Source organism: Macaca fascicularis, chromosome 12 (assembly GCF_037993035.2).
Source record: "Macaca fascicularis isolate 582-1 chromosome 12, T2T-MFA8v1.1".
Lineage (NCBI taxonomy): Eukaryota > Metazoa > Chordata > Mammalia > Primates > Cercopithecidae > Macaca > Macaca fascicularis.
Genome location: NC_088386.1, coordinates 125,995,925 through 126,004,334, shown reverse-complemented (window position 1 = coordinate 126,004,334; position 8,410 = coordinate 125,995,925). Strand labels below are relative to the sequence as shown.

Sequence of the window (8,410 nt, the reverse complement as noted above, 5' to 3'; positions counted from 1 at the left end):
GGTGGCTCAGCTTGTGATCCCAGCACTTTGGAAGGCCAAGGTCAGAGGATCCCTTGAGTCCAAGTGTTGGAGACCAGCCTGGCAATGTAGTGAAACCCATATCTCTAAAAGAGAGAGAGTAAGGGACTTTGAGTCCTCTCTGGCCAAAAATATTGCAGTAAGGGTCTGTTTCATCCCTTCTCTAGCATCTCAGAGAAATGGAGGCTACTGCTAGTCTCACTTGCATCCTGGATTAGGTTTCAGGACCTTTCCTCCAGTGATAAATGTGCAGCGCCTTAGCGGAAACTCAGCCAAAGCTATAAACTTCAACCGGCCACAAGAGTGTGCATGTGAGGTGACTACATTTTTTTTTTCCCTGCCAAACCAGAATTAGCCGGTATAGGAATGAACGAGCATGAAGATTTGAAATTGCTCCGATTGGAAGGAAGCCCAGGTTAGGTTTGGACACCTCCAAACGCACCCTTATTAAAGCCACCTGGACTGCGGCGTCGAGCTTTCAGCTCCACCAAACGCTCATCTGGCCTGGCAGCGAGCGGCGGAAGACCCCGGGAGCCCGGCACAGAGCGCACCGAGCCCGGCGGAGAGCTGAGCCGCAGGCACCCGCATCTCCAGGATGATAGGCGACATTGCAACAAATCTCTACACCCAGCAGCTCAGGGGGCTCGAAGCAGAGCAGCAAGTTCGAGGATCCGGGCGTGGAGCCGAGTGAGGCCGCAGCCCAGCGGGCCTCGGGCGGTGAGTATCCGAGGCCGCGCGCGCCGTGGGCCTGGGGAATGGAGCGGCGCTGGGGGCATCGGAGCCTGGTTTCGGATGGCCGCTGCACCCCAGGAACCTCCGGGAAGGGCCGGCCCCAGCCCAAGGCAGGCTCCGGAAAGGCTGCCCGGGCGGTGGAGGGCGAGGCTGTGCCGGGGCGGGTGGTAGTGCAAAGGCCGCCGCGGGGGCTCGGGAACTGCGGGCGGGCAGGGTAACCGGCGGTTCAGGGCAGACCGCCAGGCGGAGCTTGGGGACGCGCGCCTTGCTGCTCAAGCCGGCCGGGACCCCGCAAGCGTCATCCAGGGCACCCCCGTCTGGCTGGAGAGGCGCTCTCTGCCCGGAGCCCAGCCTCGCTGCCCGTCTGCTCTCCAGGCCGTTTGGAACTCGAACTGGACAGTGATGAGGCGCAGAGCGGAGGACCCCGGGCTGCGCCTAGAGACATCGGGGGTTGCGGATGCCTCTCTGCACAGGCTGTGGTGCTGCAGCCTGCCCGGCTTCCCCGCGGGGCTGCTGGCTTCCGAACGCGCCGAGGGATGCGGGGTGCCCGAAGCGGGGACTGATCTCGGGGTGCCGAGGGAGGGGGAGCACCAAGCGCTGGTGGGGGAGGGAGCTCGGAGGGTGGGGCGCGGAGGCCGTACCCCGCGGGCACGATCCCACGCCCAGGGCGCGCAGAGGCTGGGCCCCCTTAGCGCTTCTGATCGAGGCTCCTCAAGAGAGGCTGAAATGGGGTGAGGGACCGGGGACGGCCATTTCGGGGCTAAACGCTGCCAAGACCATGACGATGTTTTAGGAGCTCAACTCTGCTTTCCAATTAAGCCGTGTTTTGCCTGAGGAAAAGTTGATTCGGGCTTATTAACAAGGATGACCGAGGGCCATTATTGGGGATTAGAGAGATTCTCCTTTGCCTTGTCTGGCTTCTTTGTTTGCGTGTGCGTGCGTGTGCGGCTGGGTCTGTGTGTGTGAGAGAGAGAGACGAGAGAAAGAGGAAAGGGGAGAGAGGGAGTGTTGGGGGTGGGAGGAGGTAAAACAGGCTTGGGATCCTGCAGGCCTGATTTCCGATTTGGTTTCCACCGCCTGCTAGTTTAACCCCTCTAAGCTTCATTGCTCCCATTTGATGGCTCAGATTCTTCATCTGTAAAATGGGGACATTTATGCCAATTGGACTGGATCGCGTTGGAGAAGCCACCAAGCACAGTCCGTGACCCAGAAGCATGTATGTGTTGAGTCCTCCTTATTCTGTGTGATTTTTTTGGTTCTGTTTTTCTCCTGGGCTGTCTCTGCACCAGCTCAGCTCCCCAGCCTTCTCCGCGGCAGCCTCTTCAGCCTGCTGGCTGCAAGTGCGCCCTCTAAAGGCCCCGAATGCCCTGTACACACCAGGTGGAGAGCGCGGAAGTGCCTGCAGAGCCGAATTAAGGGTGAACCCCGCACTCACCTGCATGGGATGCAGAGCCGCTACCACCACGCTCTGCGTAACTTTGGGGGAGACGGTAATTTTGATTTTAGCTTGGTGCTTCCCGCTTTCCTTATGTGTGATGAGCTCACCACATGCAATATAATAACAATAGCCAAATTAAAAATGAATGACTTGGCCCTGCGCGGTGGCTCACGCCTGTAATCCCAGCACTTTGGGAGGCCGAGGCGGGTGGATCATCCGAGGTCAGGAGTTCGAGACCAGCCTGGCTAACATGGCGAAACCCCTTCTCTACTAAAGATACAAAAATTAGCCAGGTGCGGTGGCACACACCTGTAGTCCCAGCTACTCAGGAGGCTGAGACAGGAGAATCGCTTGAACTCGGGAAGCAGAGGTTGCAGTGAGCCAAGATCTCACCAGTGCACTCCAGCCTGGGCGACAAAGCCATACTCCGTCAAAAAGAAAAGAAAAGAAAAAAAAAAGACTTGCTTGTAAAACTTTGTACACAGCTGGCCGGGCGCGGTGGCTCAAGCCTGTAATCCCAGCACTTTGGGAGGCCGAGACGGGCGGATCACGAGGTCAGGAGATCGAGACCATCCTGGCTAACACGGTGAAACCTCGTCTCTACTAAAAAAAAAAAAAATACAAAAAACTAGCCGGGCGAGGTGGCGGGCGCCTGTAGTCCCAGCTACTCGGGAGGCTGAGGCAGGAGAATGGTCTAAACCCGGGAGGCGGAGCTTGCAGTGAGCTGAGATCCGGCCACTGCACCCCAGCCTGGGCGACAGAGCAAGACTCTGTCTCAAAAAAAAAACAAAAAAACTTTGTACACAGCTGTAGAAAATTTAATTTTGTTCTAATATCTGATACACCCTAGAAGGATCTGTTACTTTCATTTCTGCCTATTATCATGTAAATATGTAGCTGACCCAATTTCATAGCCTACATATGTTACCCCCCATTTACAATTTCTTTTTCATCGTCTATGAACTCATTTGGGGAGAATGGAAGGCTGACTATTGCTCCCGTAATCTTCCCATTTTCTTATTTCACCCTCTTCAGAACGAGGCCCTAGTATTTTTTGCCAAGCTTCCAATAGCAAGCTTGTTTAGAGTGGGTTACCGTTTACTTTTTTTTTTTTTCTTGAGGCAGAGTCTCCTGTCATCCAGGCTAGAGTGCAGTGGCGCCATCTCAGCTCACTGCAACCTCCATCTCCCAGGTTCAAGCAATTCTCCTGCCTCAGCCTCCCGAATAGCTGGGACTATAGGTGCACACCACCACACTGGCTAGTTTTGTATTTTTAGTAGAGAAGGGGTTTCACCATGTTGGCCAGGCTGGTCTCAGACTCCTGATCTCAAGTGATGCAACCCCCTCAGCCTCCCAAAGTGCTGTGATTACAGGCGTGAGCCAGCATGTTCTGTCACATTTTACATATTAATCCTTAGTAGAAGCCCCACATTCACTGCGTCAGTGTGCCACATGCATATTGTCCTTCTACATGTATGTCAGGATATAGAAAATGTAAGGGAGCTCGAAGGCCCTACAGTGGACAAGGATATGGAGCCTGGGGGTACAGATACACCCTCTAAGTTCTCCCTCTCGCCAGGTGTGGAGTAGGATTATAATATTAAAATTATTCTTATATCTTATATAAATACATATATAATTATATATGCATATAATTATATGAATGCTAAAAGCAATCTTGGAGTTGGAAGGATAAACATTTGTTTTTCTGTTGTCTTTTGTTTTCATTAACTAGTTGGAAAAGAAGTTAACTATTACTGAATAGTTAAAACAGTAATTACTTTTGGAGAGATTTCAGTGTGAAATACAAATGACTCCACTGCTTAGCAGATCTACAGGGGCCTCTTGAGGATCCAAAAGAACTTTTTGGGCCAGGCATGCTGGCTCACGCCTGTAATCCCAGCACTTTGAGAGGCCAAGGCAGGTGGATCACTTGAGGTTAGGAGTTCAAGACCAGCCTGACGAACATGGTGAAACCCCATCTCTACAAAAATACAAAAATTTTCTGGCATGGTGGTGTGCATCTGTAGTCCCAGCTACTCAGGAGTCTGAGGCAGGAAAATCACTTAAACCTGGAAGGTAGAGGTTGCAATGAGCCGAGATCGTGCCACTGCACTCCAGCCTGGGCAACAGAGTAAGACTTCGTCTCAAAAAAATAAAAGAACTTTTTGCCCCACCCCTGCCTGCTGCCACTGCTCTGCATTTGACACTATATTCTACATGCACCCTTGTGCCTCTTGAATAAAATTTGTCCATTAAATGCTATTCAGTGTCACTTATTTATGAACAAACTGGGAATATCAAGAGCAGTTTGATGGTACCTACATCTCTTCACCCATAAATAATTCAGTAAGAATATAAAGTTCTTTTTTTTTTTTTTTTTTTTTTTTTTTGAGACAGAGTCTCGCTCTGTCGCCCAGGCTGGAGTGCTGTGGCCGGATCTCAGCTCACTGCAAGCTCCGCCTCCCGGGTTCCCGCCATTCTCCTGCCTCAGCCTCCCGAGTAGCTGGGACTACAGGCGCCCGCCACCTCGCCCGGCTAGTTTTTTGTATTTTTTAGTAGAGACGGGGTTTCACCGTGTTAGCCAGGATGGTCTCGATCTCCTGACCTCCTGATCCGCCCGTCTCGGCCTCCCAAAGTGCTGGGATTACAGGCTTGAGCCACCGCGCCCGGCCAAGTTCTTAATATTGATTTAGAAAAGTGCTTAATATTTCGACCCATGGGCTGAAAAACTATAACTTTTGTATTTTTGTTATTGTTATTCGTTAGTTTTGGATGGAGTTTCGCTCTTGTTGCCCAGGCTGGAGCGCAATGGCGCGATCTTGACTCATTACAACCTCTGCTTCCTGGGTGCAAGCGATTCTCCTGCCTCAGCCTCCCGAGTAGCTGAGATTAAAGGCATGAGCCACCACACCCGACTAATTTTGTATTTTTAGTAGAGACAGGGTTTCTCCATGTTGGTCAGGTTGGTCTCACACTCCCAACCTCAGGTGATCTGCCTACCTCGGCCTCCCAAAGTGCTGGGATTACAGGCATGAGCCATGGCACCCGGCCTAAAAAACTCTAACTTTTAAATTTGTATTACTTCAAAGCCTTTCTTGTTGTAAATGAACTTCAGGAAAACGCCATGTGTTGTTGTTTCATCATATTCAACACAGCTGAGCATTGTCCCATGGTTAGCAAAATGATACTTCTATGAGCCATTCACACCTTGTGTCAAGCTGCCTGGTTTCCCTTTTTCTGGCTCCTCAGGATTCTGCACATAACAGAGGCAGAGGGAACACAACCACCAGCCATCCCCTCTGAACCCTCTTTGGGCTCATCCACTGGCCCTTTGACAGTGCAACTCTGCCCTGCGCTGTGAGCTTTGGAGAGCAAGGGCTGCCCCATCCCTTTCTAGCTCCAAGCAGGCTCAGACACTGGGAGGGTGACAGACACACACAGACACACAGACAGACAGACAGACACACACACACACATGCCTGAAACCCAAGACAGACCGGAAGACTTCCCAATAGAGGTCATCTTGTTTTGTTTTCTCTTTTACAAGTCAGCCACTAATTTACCTGGAGGTAAGAGGCTGATCCAGACAATATTTAAGAGATAGGCTTTTATTTTCTTATAATACAGGTAATATGTATCTATTAAGGATTTTTTTTTTTTTTTTTTTTTTTGAGACAGGGTCTCACTTTGTCTCCCAGGCTGTAGTGCAGTGGCATGATCACGACTCACTGCAGCCTCAACTTCCCAAACTCAAGCAATTCTCCCACCTCTGCCTCCAGATAGCTGGAACCACAAGCATGCGTCACCACATGTGCCTGGCTAATTTTTATTTCCGGAGATGAGGTCTCACTGTTGTCCACGCTGGTCTTAAACTCCTGAGCTCAACTAATCCTCCTGCCTCAGCTTCCCAGATTGCTGGGATTACAGGCATGAGCCACCACACCTGGCATATTGAGGAAATTTCTCACCACTAAGATATGTAGAAAGAAGGGGGAAATTCCTGGTAAGACCATCGTTCAAAGAATAATCTCCATCAACATTTTTCTTCGTTTTGCTCCAGTCTTTTTTCCTATGGATACATGTCTTGGTAGAAATAACAAAGAGATTATTACATATGTCAAAAATAAAGCTGTCTAGGGCTCTTTGAAAATGTAGAGGGTCACACTGAAGTGTGAACTTTATTATTGATGACAGACCTACATTGCCTAGCTATGCTACAATCGATTGATTTAACAAATATTCTGATGTTGGAATAATAAAGATGTTTTCAGGGTCTTTTTTCACTGTTTCAGGGTTTCGCTATTAAAAATTAGCTGAATCTTGAAGGATGAGCAGAAGAGGGTGAGGAGGCTGGAAGGAGAGAGGAGGGGAAGGAGAGAAAATCACACACAATAGCTGGGAGAAGGTGCTAAAGGGACTCCATCCTAATGATAACTTGAAGGGATGAAGAAATTGGCTTTTGCTTTGTTTTATTTTGTTTTGAGACGGAGTTTCGCTCTTTAACCCAGGCTGGAGTGCAGCGACGTGATCTCGCCTCACTACTGCAACCTTCGCTCCCACAGCTTCAAGCAATTCTCCTACCTCAGCCTCCCGAGTGGCTGGGATTTTAGGCACCTGCCACCATACCCAACTAATTTTTCTCTTTTCAGTAGAGACGGGGTTTCACCATGTTGGCCAGGCTGGTCTCGAACTCCTGACCTCAGGTGATCCACCCACCTCAGCCTCCCAAAGTGTTGGGATTACAGGCGTGAGCCACTGCACCCGGCCTGGAAATCGGCTTCTGAGATAAACATTTTATCACTCCCAGCAATCTGGATAATGGCAGGTAGCGAGATGTGTGAAGGAGGAAGGACCCAGGCCAAAAGCAGCACTGCACGTAGGTGCTGTAGTGGCTGAGGACTGGACAGCTGTTGAGGGATGGAATAACTTAAAAGGTAAAAATAATAATGAGAACAAGGTGTGACAGAAAGAAAGAAGATGAACCCCAGACAGATCCACTAAGTTGCTCTTCCACTGGTACCCTTGGTTCCCCTACACTCATTTTTCCCCCAATAAACCCTTAGCCAGAACCAATGCTCTAGTCCAGGGGTCAGCAAACTTTTCCTCTAAGGGGTCAGAGTATTTTAGGGTTTTGGGGAAACATACCCTTTAAAAAGGTAAAGTAATCGAGCACTTTGGGATTGCAAAGCAGGAGGATTGCTTGAGACTAGGCTGGGCAACATAGTGAAAGTCCACTTCTACAAAAAAGTTTTAAATTAGCCAGTTGTGGTGGTATGTGCAGGTAGTACCTGCTACTCGGGAGGCTGAGGCAGAAGGATCACTGGAACCTGCTAGTTCAGGGCTGCAGTGCGCTAAGATTACACCACTGCACTCCAGCCTGGGTGACAGAACAAGACCCTGTCTCAAAAAAAAAAGGTAAAAACAAACAAAAACTTCTTAACTCAGGTGTGGATAGAAAGAGGCTGTAGGCACTGCGCAATTTGCCACAATCTGCTCCTCTCTCCTACCCGTCCACATCAGAACACTCCTGAGAAGAGCCCTACAATTCGAGACTTCTTAGTGACTTTGACACCCAGAATGGATCGTTTTTTACATCACCCTCCGCCACGGCAACAAAATGATTTTCAGTAATAATCATGTAATGGTCAGTAATACTCATTATGTTATTGTTCTTCTGTTTAAAAGAAGAATATATTTCAATTTTAAAGATATTGAGCCGGGTGCAGTGTTTCACGCCTGTAATCCCAGCACTTTGAAAGCCCAGACAGGAGGATCACTTGAGGTCAGGAGTTCAAGACCAGCCTGGCCATCATGGCGAAACCCTGTCTCTAATAAAAATACAAAAATTAGCCAGGTGTCGGTGGCACATGCCTATAGTCCCAGCTACTCAGGAGGCTGAAGCACGAGAATTGCTTGAACCCAGGATGCAGAGGTTGCAGTGAGTCAAGATTATGCCACTGCCCTCCAGCCTGGGTGACAGAGCAACACTCTGTCTCAAAAAAAAAAAAAAAAAAAAAAAAAGATATTGTTCAAATTGAGAAAACATTTCAAGTATTAATTTAAAATGTAACTTTCCAAACCAAGGTTTTGTACCTCACAGTCTTCACTGTTTCACTATTTTAAATTGTAAATTAGAATCTCCAAGTGAGTACATAGAGTGACAGAAGTGAAGTGACTCGAGATCTGGTTCTTTTCCTGGACAATAATTGTGCTGGCACA

The 8,410-nt window shown here is 49.2% G+C and overlaps 1 protein-coding gene across 4 annotated transcripts in view; it reads left to right on the top strand.

The window, feature by feature from the left end:
- The first annotated feature begins 365 nt into the window (after positions 1-365).
- SLC16A14 (solute carrier family 16 member 14) overlaps positions 366-8,410 on the top strand; it is a 41,443-nt gene continuing 33,398 nt past the window's right edge. For all 4 annotated transcript variants that reach the window (XM_045367847.3, XM_074010404.1, XM_005574532.5 and 1 more), the window contains exon 1: positions 366-735. The gene's annotated coding sequence lies outside the window, so the exon portion shown is untranslated. The remainder of the gene's footprint in view (positions 736-8,410) is intronic.